Source organism: Vidua macroura, chromosome 18, assembly GCF_024509145.1.
Source record: "Vidua macroura isolate BioBank_ID:100142 chromosome 18, ASM2450914v1, whole genome shotgun sequence".
NCBI lineage: Eukaryota > Metazoa > Chordata > Aves > Passeriformes > Viduidae > Vidua > Vidua macroura.
This window is the reverse complement of record NC_071588.1, coordinates 11513481-11533618: the sequence shown is the minus strand read 5'-3', so window position 1 is coordinate 11533618 and position 20138 is coordinate 11513481. Positions and strand designations below refer to the sequence as shown.

General features: G+C 42.0%; 1 protein-coding gene across 1 annotated transcript in view; it reads right to left on the bottom strand.

Moving 5' to 3' along the window:
* BCR (BCR activator of RhoGEF and GTPase) overlaps nt 1–20138 on the bottom strand; it is a 99424-nt gene that overhangs the window by 76845 nt on the left and 2441 nt on the right. The window lies entirely within an intron of this gene.

Sequence of the window (20138 nt, the reverse complement as noted above, 5' to 3'; positions counted from 1 at the left end):
AGGTAAGCAGTGATACTCAAATGTAGATATGCATCACATTCCTCTCAGGCCTATCCTGCAATTTTCAAGCTAAGCAGGGAGTTTCACTCCACAGCAGAGCTCAGGTAATGAACATGAGGTCAGCTTTGACAGCACCTACTGGTTTTTAATGCTGTCACAGCTGGTCCACCAGCTGTTTTCTGCATGTACTCTTGCAAACTTAAGGGGCAGGCCAGGCAGCACAAGTTTGAGCACTAAATTCTTGGATTAACAGGGGTTAGATGAGGCAAATGCATAAGCAGCAGCACTCTGAGGAAGTCCAGAATGGAAGCATAGCTGCAAAGAGGCTAGAGTGCAAGAGCCACACAAGCAGTATTTCTCAAACTCTTTAAACATACACAAACATACAAGTAGTGGCTGAAACTACCTAAAAACATGCACAGGTAAATTTCTCAAACACTGACTTAATTACAGTTAAATTAACACTACTATAGATCCACACCCCACTAGCAGAAGTCCTAAGAAAACAAGAAATAAACAGGCGAGTCATCCAACTTTTTCACCTGCCTTTCTTGTATCCCTTTATTGAGCCCAGACTCTGCAGCATCCAAGCTGCTGCCACATTCCATGCAACTGTGGCTGCCAGTCTTCACCTGGCAGTTCCTGGGCACAGGTTTGGAACCATTTTTCCATTAACATGGGCTCCACTTGGAAACAAAAGGCTAAAAGTACTGATCCATGTCACTTCTTTTCTTCCTCTAGCTATTTCAGATGAGATATTATAGAGCTGCTCGAGCCCCCTCATCTTCCTCACAAATTTAGGGGAGAACAAAGGAAAGCTGTGCCCAGCTTGCATCAGGAAAGGTGTCCAAACCAAAGTTAACTAGAACATGCGAACACAGCCAAAGCTTGGCAGTGCCATTGGCTGTTCCTAATGAAGGGAGTTGCCACAGGGTGCATTTCAGACACATCCACAGGCAGTTCTGCCATAGATTTGGTCTCCCTTTGCAGTAAGTGACATTCAAAACAAAGAAATTTACAGTTTAGAAAGAAAATCTTCATCTTGCACAAAAAGATGATAGAGGTGTAGAGGTAAAGCCCATCCCGCTCAACAGTCCCACTTTCTTTCACTGTCCTGTGCCATACCAAAGGGATCCTGCTCCCTTCAGGCTTTCTTTCCTTTCTTGAACAGGAATTGGCACAGTCAGAAGGCAAATTGCCTTTTACCATCCCCAGTAAGGTGATCAGGAGGCAGGAGCTGGGAAGTCTGGGCTCTAGCAGAACCTTGTTCACCAGTTTAGGTTAGCAGCTTCTCCACAAGTACTCAGCACCTACTATTCACAGAGGGTGTAAGAGTGAACTAGAGATTCCCCTTTCTGCTTTCTTCACTTTTATCCAACCTCAAGAATTGCCCACTGAAGGCACTCCATCCAACACCTCCCAAAGCTATGGCATCAAAAGACCTGTAAGATAAACCACATGGACTGGTAGAATGTCTCTATCTGCCATCTTTAATCAAGTTATGTGGAAATCTTAAGCCTTCAACCTTGCCAAGCAGTAATGTGATGCCTCCTAAAATGCTCCATTGACAGAGATTTTTGTTGTGCCCACCAGAACTCCTTCTGTCCACCCCTCAAACAGTGACTCTGCTGGGTGTGCGATAAAACTGTGACACTCTCAACCCCCTCTTACATAGCAGAAACAAGAACCAGGGTCCAGAGACAGCCAAGTGAGAAAACCAGTCTGAGGCAACACAGGTCCTGCTGAGCAGCCCCTCACTACTTCAAATGGCTCCTTCCCTGTGCAGATGCAGCTCCTGCACCCCTCCTGCTCAAGGACCACATGACAACACAGAAGCAAAGCTGGCCTCTCACAGCCAGAGAAAACCGAGGGCCTCTGCAACCTACAACAATGTGTGAATATAAATCACATCCCAGCCAAACCTCACACTGACGAGTGGTTCTAAACCTTCTTTTAAAAAAGAAACAAAACCAAAACAAATAACAAAAACAACACAGAGCAGACCACAGCTCCCCTGCTTTTAGATCTTCCTCACCCTTTCAGGAGCTCAAAAGGACTCTCTGGTGACCTCAGAGAATATCAGCTCCTTCTTGTTGGCATGCAGCTAGCTGTTCTGTGGAGCTGCCCCATGAAAGCAGGGGTTCCTTTATTTACAGTTACTTTCCTCCTTTCCCACCAGTTATTTTTAAGGGATTATGTTTCCTGTTTTCACTGCTTTGCCTCCATTTGTCATTCAACACTGCCATTAAAGTAAGAGGGAAGTGCAGGGGAACAGATCAACACAAAGCAAACCTTTAGGGTGCAGCAAGCAAGGGATTAAATGTCACCTCTTCCCCCTCAGCCTCACCTCTCCCTTGCACACCCTCCAAGACATTACATAAATATAGCTTATCCTCCAGCATATACCCAGGTTCTGACAGCTGTGGCAGATTAGACATTTCAGGATGGATCAGATAAGCAACCTATTCATCCTGGTCTGTGACAGCTACTTACCCTCCCTCTGGCTGGTCCATTTTGGATCACCAAAAGCTTGTTCTGGAAAACCCCTCCCTGTATGCTGGAGCAAGAAATGGTGCCACAGTATTTTTTAGAGACAAAAGCAGAGCAACAGAACTCAGATACTCTTTCTTTTTATGCTGTTGATTTGCAGACATTGTCTCCCTACCACCTCAGTACTGGATGTGCGATTTCCAGGGAAATGATAGTCAGAAAAAAAACAAAACTAAGAAAACCCAAAGGGTCTGGCAGCAATTTAGAAGGATGCAATCCACAGAACTACTGCCCTTTCCTTAAGCCTTTGCTTACAAATGTGCTGGCAGCAGTCTCACAAACCCTCTTGATGAAGGTTGTACTGAGTAACTCAGGTGCAGTGTATTCCTATAATTCTGCTGCTCCTCAGCACTGCTCTTCTGCAACTTGTAGACGTATGATGACCCCTGAGGACAATAAATACAAAGCTATCAAAAGTTAAGGGTAACAGAACAACAATCAACTATTGAGTAGATAAAGGGCAGTTTTACTGTTTTAACACCTTTTCAGATATCTCAAAGCTCTTTGCTCTCTGTTCATGCATTCTTTACTACAGCCTGACTCCCATCCGTCACCTGATACTCAAACACACGTGCTCTCTATGAAGGATAAAGAATAACTGTTTTAGCAGAAGCAGAGTCAGAAGCATCTCTGCCAAGTCCATTAGCCCCCTCCAAGAGTTCACATGCTCTTATTCACATGATTCTAGGGTTCCCCAAGGCTGCTGCTTTAATTGCAACCTTCCACCCTCCTCTCCCCCAGTCACACCATGGGGCTGCCCCAAAAGGGACAGTGCATTGCTATAGAAGCAGATGATGGCCAAAGGATGGAGGGAAATGAAAGATAAAAAGCAAAGTGTTGAGACAGGAACACAAAGACTCTGAAATAATAGTTGGTTTTAAGCCAGCTCAGGGTATGGCTAAGCTAGTCTAATGAGGGAGTGCAGGTTTGTGCAGCAGCAAATTATACACAGAAAAAATCCTTACACAGGTATCAGAGAGCAATTAAGGTTTAATTAGGCTCAGGATAGACAAATCAACACCAAAGAGGAAACTAATTACATATGAAACTGAATCATGCATGGCACATAGACACCAGGGATACCAGAATAGTAAAGGGCATTGAGATGGGAGAAAACACCACAACCAAAAACTGTCAACAAGGAGAGCAATCACCATGTGAGATGGCCACAGCCGCTTGTGGAGAAGATACATTTCTGCTCCCAGGCAGAAGTAATCATCACTTCATGGGACTGCAACATGAACATATTTCAGCAGAGAAGAAAAAACCAACTAAAATCAGAACAAAGCATCAGGAGACACTAAGATCAGTATCTGACAGCTCAGACCACACAGATGGGCAGAAGGGACAATAACACTGAAGGTAAAAGCAATTTCCCAATGCATAAACCAAGTTGTCCTTTCCATTGCATTAGGAAAGGCAGATACCCTCCCAACACCAGCTAAAAAAGGGTGTAGTCCTCTCCAGCAAAGTGTGCCACTGTGCTGATGAAAGGCCAAGCTGGGGAACAAACACGTGGTGCACATGCAGAGAGGGCTTAGCTCAGCAGGGCTGTTCTCAGGAGAGTCAAGAGAGCTGTGTAGGTACTGCTCCTCTCAAACCATACATTCCCTGAGGGCTGGGTATTCCTGTTTCCTTTGAACAGTGCCACCTTATTTCTTGACACTACTGTAAACAGATTTACCACAGGAACTGGTTTAGGGAGCTGCTGATTCAGACCATCAACAACGTCAGATTTTAAAGTTCTTCTTAAGAGGTAGAACAAGCAGAGCACACAATAATGGAGTTTTGGAAAAAATAATAGGTACAAAGGGTATAAATAAGCAACCACACCATAAGTGAAAACCTGGGCAAAGCTGCTGCAAAGGAAGAAAATGAAAGTTTCTAGGCCTGGTAATATATCACAGATCACAAGACAGTTGCATTCTTGGCTGAATACGCCAGCTTCTCTCACTGATCTTGCAAGAGAATGTTAATGAGACCTACCTGGAAGGCTTTAAAATTTAGGGGAGTACTGTTCTGGCAGGAACTTACTGGTTAGTAAGTCATTCTGAAACACAAATTACCTTTACTGTAAATGCACCTTTCTAAGCAGTTAAAACATAAACGAAAAAACAAACAAAAAATCCGAAGCAAACAAACAAAAACCCCAAACCAAACATCAACCCCAAAAAACCCCAACATACAGCTCTGCCTTTGGAGAACTGCAAATAAGAAAAGCCGGTTAGTCTAGCAGTCAATCCTGTAGCACAAGAAAAATGGAATTTTTTCAATTCCTGTCTCCTTTATTGTTGCCAGCTAAAGGCTTGGTTGATTTCTTAAGCAAACTCAGTGGGAGAATAGATTGGACTTCCCTGAAATATTCTCCTGCCACAGAATTTCTGTACTGCAAATTACCATTCAATTAACAACAGTTATGGTCAAAAGAAGTGTCTCTTGCACTGTAGTAAGAGAATAAAAGTCAGACCCCTGGATTCTACCGTGCCAAGAGCCATAGAAATGTTGGGAGAAAAGGAAGACAGAAGAGCTTCCCAGGAGTCTGGTAATGAGAAACAAACTAGCTTTGTTTCATTTACATGCATTAGTAACTAAAAATATATATATTTTGTTGGTTATATAAAAGATGTGGTCACCAAAAGATATGGTTCTTTATTATCCAAGTACTGCAGTATAAGCCAGCAAAAAGGCAGTAGAGCTAAGTAACTAGAGCCCTTTAGGCCCTGTCCACAGCAGTGTTCTAGCAGTGAAAAGAAAGGTGAAACCATACTGATCTAACCACCACAGGCAAAATGAGAGGGGCCAAAGCTAACTTAGCATCAATGATACCCCCTCACATCATGGATGAGATGTATGCAGTAAGTTCTAGAACCAAAACTAAAGTCCAGGGTCAAGATCCCAGACCTATCACCTGTAGATGATCTTGGTCAAAAAAAACCCTCAGTTTCCCTGGATGGACAGGAATGTACCCACATTTCTGAAACACCTGCAGATCCCAAGAACAAATAAGCCCATATCATTACAGCAGTGCAAGAGAATATATGGAAAGAAACCCCCAGTTTTAATAGTGTGTATCCTTATTCTTTTGTGCAGAAAACTTCAGACTGAGTTTTCTCCTCCCCATTCCCATGTCAGGTACAGGATCCTTACGTGCATTTTTTTAATCCAACCACCAATTCTGCACATTGCAACATAAAATGACAAATTATCCTTTTAAAAGTAGATAACTGATCCTAATCACAAGTCTCACACAGACTTTCATACTAGTAAAACTGTATTTCAATATACTTAGAACAAACCCCAGGACTCTCTAAGCACAGGACTCCTACCATCCTTAACACTATTCTTTTCTCCAGGCCTGCTTCTCTGAAAAACATTCACCCACCCAATTTTTGCCTTATCAGGAACCTGCTACATTCCAAAGGGCTGTGCTCAAGGTTGTAATGTTCTTTTCCAGGCATTTTGCTGACTATTTCACTGCCAAATACGGCCCTTTCCAGGATATACTTTTCTGCAAGAACTCAAAACTCGAGGCATTTCAACAGGGTTGCACAGCATTGCTGACAGAAAGTAGACTGCTGTTTACTTCAATCAAAGACAGAAAGTGTGTCACGTTGTGTATTTTTAAAACCGAGAATTAATAATTGATAGTTGCATTCACACAGTCCTTTGCTCCCAAAGCAAATCAAGCTAAAGGGACACATTCAGTAGCACAGCTGCCCCTGGGGTGAGCCACTGGACACCTGCAGGCTGTGCACGGAGGAGAAGAGAAGAACAGGCAAAAGAACATGAGTTTGCCCTTGTAACAGGCTGCTGAGTCCTGGCAGAGCAATGAGACTTTCTCAGCACTGCCTGAGAGACTGAGTTGTAGACAGCACAGTGTTAAACAGCAGGAATGGTTTGCTACCCCCAGTTTTCCCCTACAAATAGCAACTCCTCCCCACTGCCTACGGCACTGGCTGACATCTCCCAGGCACACTTGGTATGCACACACAGATAGACACACTCTGACAGGTTTCATTTGGAGCCATCTTCAAGGACATACTAAACAATGCAGTCAAATCCACTTAAACACCCAACAGAGTATCAGAATAAACCTGTTAAAAGGATTATTCTACATACGAGTTGATTTCTACAACAGCTGCATTTGTTGTAAAAGCCTTTTAAATGAATACGAGCTAAGGAAATCACCTTGGGGCCGAGGCAGAGCACACAGCCAAGAACAAGAAATCATCTATTTTAAAAGGTTCTAGAGAAGAGAACCAGACCCAGCTCTGCTGAGTTGCTCAAAGTGCCTCAGATAGTAATCCTATTTCGGGAATATAGGGACTGCTCTGGGCTCAATGAGTCAGCAGGGTGGGGCACTTTTTTCCCATGTTTGTGGACTGAACAGGAACAGAAAAAGCAAAAGAAGCTGGAAGCCAGAAATGTAGCACCTGGCTGGTGCACAGGCAGGAATTCAGCAGAGTTAAGTCAGAAGAGTTCATAAATCTCTGCAGAGCCAGCAATCACAGGTAAAAATAGAAGTCTTATCTGGGAGTCACGTAAGCATTCAAAGTAAAACTGAACAGAGAAACTGTAAAGATGTTTAAATACTGGAAGCTACATGTATTTTCTCTGGTGGTGACTCTTGCCCTCTCCTTGTTCAAGACTGAGCTTTTTAAGCAAATCACACTATCTGACAGAAATCTTAGCTGCACTATTAGGCCAGGACATGACATTTTCTATTTCAAAGCAAACAAATGTAGAAAGGCCTACGAATGACCTCTAAAACTACTTTCCCAAAAACACTCATCAAGGGAAAATATTCACATAGTTCTAAGATGTAATTCTACAGATGTCTCATTACAGTAATTACATCATAAAAAATGACATGAAATCTTAGCCCATGAACACTCACACACACAGAGAAAGCAAACACAAGTTACTGAAGGAGGTCCACTCACCTCTAAAAGCTGTGCTGAACTGGCATCCTTCCTGTGCTCCTTTCAGATGATTTATGACCTAAACAACCTTTTGGCAGAAGCTGGTCACCTTTTTAAGTCTTAGTAAAAACGAGTAATTGTATCTTTTCTTCCATTTTCTCCTGGTCATAAGTAGTCAATGTATTTGCTGATGTAATTATAAAAACCACAAAGTACTTACATAGGCAACTGGAAGGGGAGTCACTCATACAGACCAGGATGTCATCAGGTCTGTCTTGCAAATACTTACTGTAAATACTCCCATTTTCAGTCCTAGTGTTCCACTTAGATTTATTCTACTAAAACAGTTTTAAATATCTGCAAGCTCTCGGGCAGCCTTTACTCATTCATACTCTGCCAGCAGCAGAAACAAAGCAACTTCCCAGGGAAGAGGTACCCTGCTCAAAGGACTCCCCAGATCTCTTTGTGAAACCCCATAGCAGCTGGATAGTCATAAGTGAAATTGCTGAAGTTAAACAAGACTTCTCAGCATTAACATTCCATTGTTATTTGAATTAACAGCTCTGGAGTCGCAGGGGACTGGGGCCTGAAATGTAAACTATCTTTCATGGCATTACACTCTCTGCCCCAACACCACCCCATCAGTTACTGCTCCACCAGCAACAACTGTAGGAGGACAGATTATGATCCATGCTTAGAGAAGTTTTGTGCTTTGGTTGGGTGAGTTTTGTGATTTTTGTTTGATTGATTTTGGCTCAGAAAAAACCAAACAAAAGCCCCCAAAGTGCCACAGATAAATTCCCTGATTCAGGTCTCAGCGTGAAGCTAGAAATGAGCAGTTGTTGGCACGGCTGACAGGGCAGCAGGTCACAGCATGAGGCTTTAGCACCAGAGACAATTTAAATCAAGATTTAGCCTCAAGGGGCATAATACGAAAATACTGGAAGACATACACAGATACATGTTGTAAGACAAGGCAGCTCATGCTTCAAATTTTAAACAAATAAACCAAAAAAAGGAAGGAGTAGAAAACCCAGAGATTAACACATAAGGAGCAACCACAGCCACAGGCAAAGCCCCCAGATTCTGAGCTTATTTAAAGAGGAAACTGAATGAGTTAATATGAACACAGAATTAAGTAGAAAAAAAGAAATAGTGGGAGCAAGCATATGAATTGTAGAAATCAGTGAAAGGGCAAGCCCTCAAGCCCTCCAGCAACAGAACTCAGGTTTTTTTCCACTGTGCTTTTTTTTTTCCTTTTTTTTCTTTTCTTTTTTTTTTTTTTTTTTTTGGACAGTATTTTCCCTTAAAAGTTAAACATGGATACAAAACCATTTCTAAACACATACCTATAGAGGAAGTTAATCAATTTACTAACTAAAGTGTGATCCAGGAGAAATGCACCAAATTTGATTCCAGTACACTAGAGCTCACTAAAATTCAGCCAAAACCCTGAGTTTCAATAACTCAAAAGACTGCACTCATATTTCCTCATTAACACACTTGGAAATTTATTTATGCAAATCACTATATTAAGATAAAAGCTTGCTATATACCTAAGGCTGTTTTTCTTTTTAAGTTCCCTTTTCATTCTTTACATTTGTTTGGAAAAAAACTTGCAAATGACTCGTTTCCTTACAAACTAAAAAACACAACCACAAAGGAACCAATTATTAAAGATTATTAAACAAGCCTGTTTCAATGTGCATCAGCCCTACATGGCAAGTGTCTATTAATGGAAAAAAACAGTTTTAGCATCAGAATGCTTTCTTAACCAGATGTTGGTCTAATTACAAGGAAAAGTTCCTTATGAAGTTTAGGTAGAACTCTCTAAATTTGCTTGTACCTTTGCATCAGTGCATATTTGCACATGCATTGAAACCAGTCTGGAACACCTATATACAGAATAAAATATTCAAGTTAAAAATTCTTCCTCTTTGGATTCTTCTTGTGCACATAAATATTCAGAACACATTTACGTAACAGATCATCAGGTCTCCTTCTTTGCTTTAAGTGGAGATACTGAGATTTCTAAAAAGCTCAGGAATGAAGGACACTAACTGGAGGAAGACGTGTAACCCTTTATCTGCAGTAGAAATTTTATTATGTTCACCTATCAGCACAGAACAAAACAGAGCTTAGATCACATTAGTACGTGTTTCAGTTTGAGCAGAGACCACAACAAATTATGTATAGGTCAGTGCTCAAGGCTGAGTGAATTTGGGGTAGCCAAGGTCAGGCCTAGGGCACGTTTGCTGAGCACACAGGACAGGGCAGTGCCACTGGAACAGCCCCATCACAGCAGGGTGTGACACAGCCTCAGCTGCCTGCAGACAAGGCCCAGCAGAAAGGAAGGCACCTTCTGCTGGTGTCTCAGATACTCTAGAGACATAACAGACATATTTTTCTCTCCGCGAATACTGAAAAAGCCCTACCTAACCAAAACTCATTTTGAGAGAGTCCTAGCTCAGAGGCCTGGGCAAACTGGAAAAAACATATTTTTAATTTTGATGTAAATTCCATTTTTTTACTTTGTCAGGCCGTTTTCCCCTTTAGGATGACAGATGCAGGATGGCTAAAAGAATTATTAAATAAAGTAAAAATGCTTTCCAAATTACATTAGTGCTTCCATAGCACCTAACCAGGAGGCATGGCAGATACATATGGCCAGCAAACACAGTCCTCCAAGAGGTAAAAGAAACTTCAAAACAAAACTACAGTTTTGAACTGCCTGCCCAGCATAGCTCTGAGCCACATCAGTATTGCTACTGAAACAGCACAACCTGCACGCATGTCAGTTTTAAAACATTTATCATCTAAGCCTGTGAAGACCCTATCAGTGCTTTTGAAGTCAGAGCTCAAGTTCAAACTTCAAAATCAAAGTATCTTGGGAAATTCTGGTTCAGGTAGTTACATAGAAACAAACAGCTAGTGCTGTGGAGCTTCACTCACAGCAAAACAGTCACTAGAAATCAGCAAGACCTCAATCAAATCTTTCCCAAGACACTGTCAGAGGTCTCGAGAGTAGCCACTGGTGTGTTCAACTATTAACAAAACTAAAAACAATAATCCAAGCAAAAAAACCAACCAACCAAAAATTTAAGCTCTCTTGCTCCTTCCTTGTTACTTATTCCAAATGCATACCTTCTTTCCTGATATTTTTTTCCTATTAAGAACAATGACCCTTTTAGCAATACAGAGAAACTGGTAATAGCAAGTTGACTTCAGCTCTGTGACAGCGTATTTCACTCAGTGCATACAGAAGTTGCAAAATCAATTTGGATTAGGAAGGGTGAAAGTGATGTTTAAATCCTATGTAAATATTTCTATATAAAGCAGCATGGTTTCTCAACAACTACAAAAGAAAAGGCTTATGGGCTTGTGGAACTGCTCAGCTGTGCTCAGGAGGACCGTCAAGAAATTCAGCACGTCAAACAGAGCAAGTGCCTCTCCAAAGCCTAAACAGCTGCAGTGACAGGTCTGCATTCTCTGCATTGTGTGTTAAAACATCACTTAAGAATACTTAAAGTGATGTGGAAGTGGAAAAGAATTGTCTTTACTGTGGCCTCATATAAATTCATAAGATATGAGAGACCTTCTGCTTTCACATGAATCAGAACCCAGCCCTCATCTGAACAGCAAGAGCACCAGACCATGTAAGCCATCTCAAAATTGCAATCAGTCTCTCATCCCTGTGATGCAGTACAGATCAATTCAAGAAGGCAGTCAGGCCTGTAGCTCAATACATCATCTGAAACACCAAAGGAAAAACAGGGAATTTTCTTGATCCCTACCATCTGAAAAGAGGATGGGGACCATCAGCCAGGTCTGCCAATGGCCCTTCTGCCAGAAAAAAACTGAACTGTTGAATAAATGTAAGACAGCAAATGGTTTCCAGGCTCCCTGTTGAGCTGAGCACACACTGGCTCTTCTGGATATACTCAAGGACTAAACACAATCCTCCTTGCCCCACACCAGCCCCCTCACCTGATCATACACATGCTTACCATGAGTTCTGTTAGAGCAGCATCTGCCTCTGGGCCCGTTACAGTCACAGGTTTCACGGGAAAGAGGGCAAGAGCAGACAATGGAGAACTCAAATGAGTTACTCAGTACACTTCATTCCCCTGAGTAAGTTCCTCAGGAAAGATGCCAATGGAAAAAAGGCTGAACAAAAGATTCACCCAAACAGTTATTCAGATGACTGTTAAGCCCAATGTATTGCTCACATTAAGTGCACCAGCTTTCTGTCAGAGTCAGAAGCAGCTCTTGAGGGCCCCTGAGGATCTTGCTTATGTGAGCTGAGAGGTTCTTGTTCCAGCTTAGGAAGCCTTTGAGACAATACTCTGGATGTGACTAAAACATTCTCCTCCCAATACCCATTTACCCCATAGCAGGAGCCACAGATGATCACTACTAGGACTAGAGAAGTGGTGTATGTCCCCAGGCTAAAGAGAGTATTTTCATCTGACAGTTTGTTAGATTCTTTTTCCTCCTTGCAATTCAGATTTCACTCACCAGCTTTCTAATAAAGAAAACCAAGAAAAGTAAAACAAGAAATGGACTGTAAGATGTGCTCTCCTCACTGTAGCCACTGATGTAGTGTAGGATGCCCATCACCTACACAAGACACCTTCAATCCCAGCTAAGCACTAGATTTGGTATCCACCACAAGAACTGGTGGAAGAACTGCAATAGAATTTTGCAACTGCGCATTCTCTGGTGGCTAATCTAGAAATCCAAATAAGTTATTGATACAGATGGCAAAGACAAATTTATTCACCCAAATACCATGATTTCCTCAAAGACAGTTGAGGCATTATTGTGTTTTCTCAGAACAATGTCAGTGATTTCATCCCTGTCAGACTGACAGGTCCAATGACCACCTCAGGAGAGTGTAAAGCAAAAGTGTCCTACCCAGGGAAGGGACTCCCATACTCATTCTACCTAAAAGGATTCAAACAAAGGGAACAGTTGATAGAAGTGACAGGCAAAGACAGGGGAAAATACATCCAAGTCTTCCAACAGTGATCTACTGTTCTGAGCATATTATTTTCTGAAACTTCATGTCATAATGTCACTTCAGGCCACTACAAAAAAAATTTCCGGAGCAGCTCTAGGTTAGCAGGAAACAAAACTGAAAATGAGGCAATGAATTATGAGCTGGGGCAGCTGGACTAAGAGTCACAGAAACAAGTGTTCTGTGCCTTGGCTCACTGTAAGCACCATAATCTAACCTCTTTTAGGACACCCTGAGCCCAGCCAGGGGCTGCCTTGCTGGGCAGTCAGACTCAGACCCTGCCATGTAACTGCACTGCAGCAAATCAGCACTGTGTTTGTGTGTGACACCTCCCTGGTGACAACAGACCAATTACATTCACTTTTTAGCAGCTCAAATACATTTGGAGCCTGATGCTCTATGGAACAAGGTATTTTCCTTCAGAACAGATTACCCTAGGAAGCTGCTGGCCCATTTCAAAAGAACATAGAGATGTGACTGTAGGCAACTGAGGGATTTGGTTTTTGGTGGCTTTTTGTGTGTTGGGTTTCTTAAAACTGTCCTAACAACAGCCTGCTCCAGCCTCACCCATCTTGTGGGTTCAAAATGGGCACTCCTTCCTTAGCTCTGCAGCCAAGGGCACACCTAATTGCTGATAACAGAGTAGCTGGTAAATTCCCCATCAGAGAAGTAGCTGCATTTCAGAGTGCAGTCTAGAATATTCTGGAGTTCTTAAGAAGTAAACACACACAGTGAGCCAAGGCTGCACAGTGCATTTCTCCACACCTCAAGTAGAGGAGCTGGAGTCCAAGCACACAAGTTACTCACTATTAACTACCTCCTCCTGCAAGGGCTGCCTGCTTAGATTTCAGATAATACTGTGTGATCCACAGCAGCCTACCATAGTTGCTACTGTGCTGTTGTCATAGACCAATCTGCAAGTAATTTGTGGGTTTTGGATATTTCAGAATTTGTACAGAAGCTCCTGAAGAGGATGGGGTGGTTTTGAGGGTTTTTTTAAAAATGTATTATTTTTAAAAGAAAGAAGGTTGTGATAGATCTACTCTTCTGGAAAATAATATTTCTCCTCCAAAAGAGTAAATAATAATTGTTTAAAAACCCATCCCACCCAGTAGTAACAGAGATTGGTGAAATGACTGCAAAATAACAAAAGGTAACAACTATGAAAGAGGCCTGTAATAGCAACAGGCACAATTCAGCAGTATAAACCAACACACTGAACTTTAGCAACTCACTCTTCCTACAGGGCAGTCCTCGTGGATTCTCACACACATACTCCTCGAGTATCCCTGTAGCCATGAGCAACTAACTTGACTCCAGCTGCCACATTTGGGCAGAGCTTCCTCTAAAGCAGAGACTCCAATTACATTTGCAATAATCTGATTACTACATGAGCCATAACCTGGTTAAGAAAGGGTCTGAGAGATACCATTTTGGCACTTAGGAAGAAGACAGGGAGAGGGAGACATGCTTTATTGCTTTAGTAACAGACAGATCTGCAAATTGAGCCAGATTTTGTGACAGAAATACAACACATTGTCCTACACAGGACACTTTTACTGTTTAAAACACATACAGTACAATTTGAAAAAAAATTAGAGAAGTTATGAATCTGTAAAACTGTCTCAGTAGAAGGACAGACTAAGACAGACATTCAAGGATTTACTTACTGCTTATGGTTACTTTCACATCACTTGTAATTTAAAGATATAATCAGGAAAGCAATCCACTTTGTCATCAGTGAGCTGGCCAAAACCTGCTTTGTAACCCAAGACACTCAAATTGGTGTTTTGGAAGTCCTTCATTCACATGCAGCTCACCCAAACTAATCCACTTCTCTAGTCACTTGCAGCCTACCCCTCCATCCATCTGCCATTCAACCTGGACTGGAACACCATTTCTTTTCCTACATGTACGAGCATAAGATTACTTATATTTCACCAGGGGAAGAACAGGATCAGACCCGTATTATTCTTTCCATGCTTATCTGACTGAGCAGAACAAATCAAAGAGGAGACAGTAAAAAAAAAAAAACAAAAAAAAAAACCAAACTGCTGGTCTTGGTTTCTCTGGGGAAAAGCAAGCTCCAGATAAGCTGTGCCTCCAATCAACACTGATTTTCATGAGCAGCAATATGCTTCCCTGTGGTAATTGAAATGGAGCAATTCTCAAACAGCTTGCCAAGTCTCACCTCATTAACCTTTATGGACTGACCTCCAAAATTCCTTGAAGCTGAAATACAGGTCCCCCTTGCCTCTGCATGATAGCTGTTTACCCCTAAGAGACTGGGGAGCAAGGGAGGGCATTAGAGAGCAAACTGCTAAACTGGAAGAAGAACTGTTTCCAGCCTATTATTGGGGCCCAAACCTTCACAGGCTTAGGTTTCTTTTGTTGCCCCTTCTTTCAGGTAGTCTTCAAAGCCAAATTTGGATTACAAATCACACCCCCCACCCACAACATTCTTTTAAGACTCAGTATATAGCTCTAGTGTGCTGCCCAGTAGTCAAAAATAAGCATTTCCTCACCCACACTTGAAGGTTTAGCAAATTTTCTAATTAAACCTTATTTTTCTTTCATCCCAAATCTGTTACTCAGGATGCCTCCTTGCCATTCCAGTCAACTCATTTTATTACTTTTGCTCGGGTCTCAGTGAAACTGTCTGGTGGCAGTGAAAAGCAAGCTCTCAATGAAGGAGTGACTGAACACAGTACTTAGCCTTTTATCCAAATATCCAAACCAGAGATATAAGACAAATGGAAGCACTTAGGAAAAATGGTAGAGCAATTAGTTCCACAAATTAGGAAGCTCTTAGCTTTCTTTTTCTCACCAATAGCTTGAGATAGCATAACTATAAGAATTAAGAGTATAATGTTCCAGTTTTGCACCCTGGAAGTCTGTACATGGGGTCATGTATATTTACACTAAACAATAAAAATCTTCAAGATTAAAACCACATCCATTAACTGCTTTGCTAGAGATGAGAAGACACAGAAGACCAAAGCACTTCATTCACTGCTTTAAAGTCCATCACCTACACACACAAGTAAATCACTTCAAAAGTCACTGCAAAGCTTTAGGGCTCGAGCCCCTGGCTCTGTGAAATCACCAAGCTGCAGTCACCTGGGTCCAACAGTTTTGTATCCAGCACAGCATTGCAGTCTGTGCAGTGTGGATGCTGCATGGATATCCTATGGCTCTGGGGCTGCTTGGTCCTAGCTGAGTTCCTACACCATTCCCAAACTTCAAGCTTGCACTGGTAATACATTTCACCTGCCCAGCCACAGGCCACTGCCTGCCTCCCATAGGCACAAGCCCTCTTGCAGCAGTGGCAGCTGCACAAAGTGAGCTCATCTCCACTGCCAGAGACCCTTTTGAAACTGCTGGTAAGGGTGCAGAGAGGACAAGCAGCTGTCTGACCCACTGCTTGTAGAATCCACAGCTCTCTGTCTGCTTACTCCATAGGAAAGGCAGTCCCACTCTGATCTCCTATCATGGACCATGAAAATGAGCTTCTCACAGGCAGATGAGGGGACACCAGCAGTCTCCAGGGCTCCCCAGTACCAGACAACTACTATGGGGATTGGTTTACACTCCCATTACAAAGGCAGGTGCTTTGTGACTGCAGAAGTACCTGATCTAGGGTGAACACAAGAAAAAATAAAATCTGTCTACATGATATTACTTCTGGTAGGCCTGAGGTAAACATTAGCAACTCTCTGTGGAAGAAGGAACAAAACAAACACTTCAGAGTCCACTATAGTCACAGGGGACACAAAGCAGCTCTGTAGATTTCATTAAACTCTGCTGTAGGGAAAGAGAAATCTGGAGGAGAAAGAGAGGGAGCTCTTCACTCCACCAGACTAACAAGAGGGGAGTGGTAGTACAAGCATCCTGATAATCTCCAAAATCTCAAAAGCCACTAAAATGCTGAAAAGCAAGGCAGGGTGGGGGGTTGCATTTAAACAGCATCTTGGCATCATTGCTTCTACAAAATCACTGATCATCACAAGAAAGAATTAAAACATGTTTAAGAAGTAATAGCAAAATGAACTAAACAAGTGTCAGGAAAATTTAAACTGTATTATTGATCCAATGTAAGTCACAGATGGAAAGCAGGACCTGTGGCCAGCAGGCCTTAAAGTTAACAAGCAATCTGCACATTATAAAAGTTCCTACATTTCAGCTCCTCAGAAGAAAGAATCTCTACAGAGTGGACTGACGTCTGCCTCGGCTGCTCAAAGGGAAGTTGTGCTTCTGAACAACAGCAACAGGACTGGCATGTTGCCTCAGGAGTCTGCAAAATCCCACAAAGAACTTTTCAAACTACATCTCAAAACTAAAATTCACAGAATACAATACTGGGTGGAAGAAGTGCAGAATTAAGAAACTTGACTAAGATCTCAGAAGATGCAAATAACTCAGGAAGCAAACCCTTGCAGAAACTGGTACAGAATAAGGTCCTCCCATGATGACACACTACATGATTTCTTGGGGCTTTACAAATAAGTAGTGTCAAGTTTGCCTTAAAAGCAGGAAGTTCAGATGCCTGCCTACCTGGTCAGGCATTTAAGGCACACAAAAACTGAAGAACCTACAGCTCTAGGTAAGCAGAAGTTTGTAAATGGCCTTCTGCTGACATAACAGGAATTGTGAGGTTTGCAGTTCACATGCATAAATTCCACTGCTCTTTCCCTTCTCTACATTAAACTCACTAAAAAATAGGGAATGTTCCATGCTCTCCAGAAAGGGACATTCAGAACTCCCACATTTAGTAGAGGCTAAAATAAGTAAAACCTCACTCCAATGGAATTAAATGACACATATCCCCAAACTGACCTCATATTGAGCACTGTGGTGGTTGGTGGCTGTCTAGAGAATGAGCCTGGCAGGACTCTCTCAGAGCACCACCAAGTCTTCTCACGTGAACAGAAGTTACTCCTGGGGCACCTTGAGGGAGGTAGCTGTGAAGGTAAATATTATTTACGTGGACTCCAGAAAGTTTCCATGTTATTATGCAGACAGATAAAATCATTTCACACAGAGTGAGAACACTGATTTTATGCAGCAAGCTCCAAAGCCAAGCAACAGCTCCAGTGTGCTCTTCATTAACAAGCTGCTGTCACTTAAAAATTGTCCCAGCTGAGGCCATTGCAAGATCTCATTGCTCCATAACAGTACTGCAACTTTCCCCTTGACCATAAGCAGAAATGCACAATGAGTGGCTTTTCTCATGTCTACTTCTACAACTAATGTTTAACAGAAGGCAGAATTTAAAAAATTTTGTTCTTTCTTCATAATCATAGTAAAGATAGTCAAGCTTAATGCAAAGTCAAGATGTGATTTTTTTTTTCTATTCCCACTACAGGAAATTAGAGATACATAATTAATCCTAATATCAATATCTTTGCCCAGGCTTCATTAAGTACATTTAATATTTAAGTACAGCTATTACCAAATCTCAACCTTGAAGCTCTCATGCTGCTCCTTGGAAAAAACTGAAACCCTACTATACCTTGGTCTGCTTTAAGGTTTTCGATAATCCACCTCCAAAAACCCAGATTCAAATTTTGGCTCAGACCCCATCCACTTGAGAGTTGCATCCTTTTTTTGTAATACAAAATCAGGAAAACATCACTTAACTGTGAAGTCATGAAATAACTTGGACAGAACAGCACATGTCTGCTGGCCAAGCTCAAGGTGCACTGGGACAGATCCAGATGGAAATTTCACACTGCACCTGTCCACTCAACATTACTAAGGGAAGAGTGATCAAAGGCAAAGCCAGAAAACACACAGCAATCTGAATACACAGGGAAGTCAAGTACTGTTGAATAAACCCCACTTGATTCTAATTAACATGAAGGCTGGCCAGAACCTCCTGTGATTGAAACTTGCACTCTATTCAAGCAAAACTTTAGGGAAGGCTGGCAGAACCAGTGACTGAACCACAGGTGCTGGAAAATCTGTCTGGATCTGTGAATGGCTTTGGTATCACGTGGTCATGGAGAACAGCCCGCATCAGAGCAGGGGAGCTGGGAATGGGAGCCAGCCAGATAATCACACAGTGCTCTCTCAGGCCTTTTGTTTGTTTTATGAAAAGGAGGTGCTGCCAACTGGTTTCAGATCAAAATTCATCCCAATCGGAAAGGAAAGAAAATTCCTATAGAATGATGCTCAGTAGAAATTAACCAGAAACACAGCCCTCCTGAAGGCATAAGCCTTTTTGGTTAAGTAAAAAGTTGCCACCAGCTAATGTGCAAGACAGTACTGATTAGCCATCTGGTGAAAGTTCCTGCTAAGCTTGCCATGTCACCCCCCGTGCTGAGGAAAGCAGAAGGTGGATCAGTTACATTCTGTCCTTGCCTGTAATGTGTGGTCATCCTTAGGAACACGACACAAAGCTTTCCAGAGCATCCAGGAATTGTAAGTGTTCTGACTTTTCAGCTGCCTTTTTTTTTTATCATTGCATCCCAGCTAAATTATTTAAAACAAAAATTACCTATTGCCTTTTGAAAGCTGAATTTATCCTCAAGCTTTATCAACCTTTGTTATTTTTATTTACCCCTTTGTTTCCTTCTGCAAAAACTGAAATTGCCAGGAGGCTTCGCAGTCATCTAAAGAGCATCAGTAAACAAGAGCAGAGACAGATGGCAGAACTCAGTTCAAATGAGCACAAGACTCATCCTCTCCCCTAAAACCCAGGAAGAATGCAGCAGTCCCAGAGAGAAAACAGGGATGTCCATCCAATCTGATAAGGGAGAAGTCACTGTGAGGAGGTGCAGAGCTTCCACGTACACTGAACATCCATTACAACTGCCCAGCCTTCCAATAACACCACAGGATAAGAGGATGGCAGCACAGCACAGAAGAGTTCTCTCTCCATTGCTGCTCCCAAAAGTATTGCTGACAACAACAATCAGCAGGGAAAGTAAAACCAGGCATCTCCTTCAAGCTGTTACTCTTCTGAGAAGCAATAGAACAAACTCTCACAACCTGAGAAAGTGACATCTCTGACAGGCCTCTGAATTCACCCACTACTACAGGAATTTGGTCCCATTGACAAATAACATATTAATCCCTTATTAAAATGAGAGATTCAAAGAGACAAAGAAAATCCATGAGAGAACTCACAGATTTTTAATTAAAGAAATCTGTCAAAACAAACATTCCTGTTTTCTTCATTCCTGGATTTGATTTTCTTTTACTGCATAGGAGACTACAGGTGTTAGCACAAGATACTATTTACATTACATGCCTTGCCTTGCTAAATAGGTTCAGACATCCACATACATTCAAAAACTGCATCTGAATTAATACAATTCCTTGTATGCTTCTTCCACCTATAAACTCACTGTGATTCCAAAGACACACCTGCATGCCTGAATGAGTTAGATAAAAATGGGTTCAAACATTGCCCATTCTTCCCCAAATGAAAAGTTTTATTCTGCTGAAATTTAGTTAACATTTTTCCCTCAGGGCTTCCTGGTATTCCAAGTTCTTCCTTCACTCAGCGATAGCAGCAAGCTCCAAGAACAGAGCTCCACAATCATCACCTCCAATCAGCTCTAATTGAAGGCTGACACGAGACAGAACGAGAAACTAGCACTGCAATTAATACAGACAGGAAAAAACAAGACTGTGGGAGC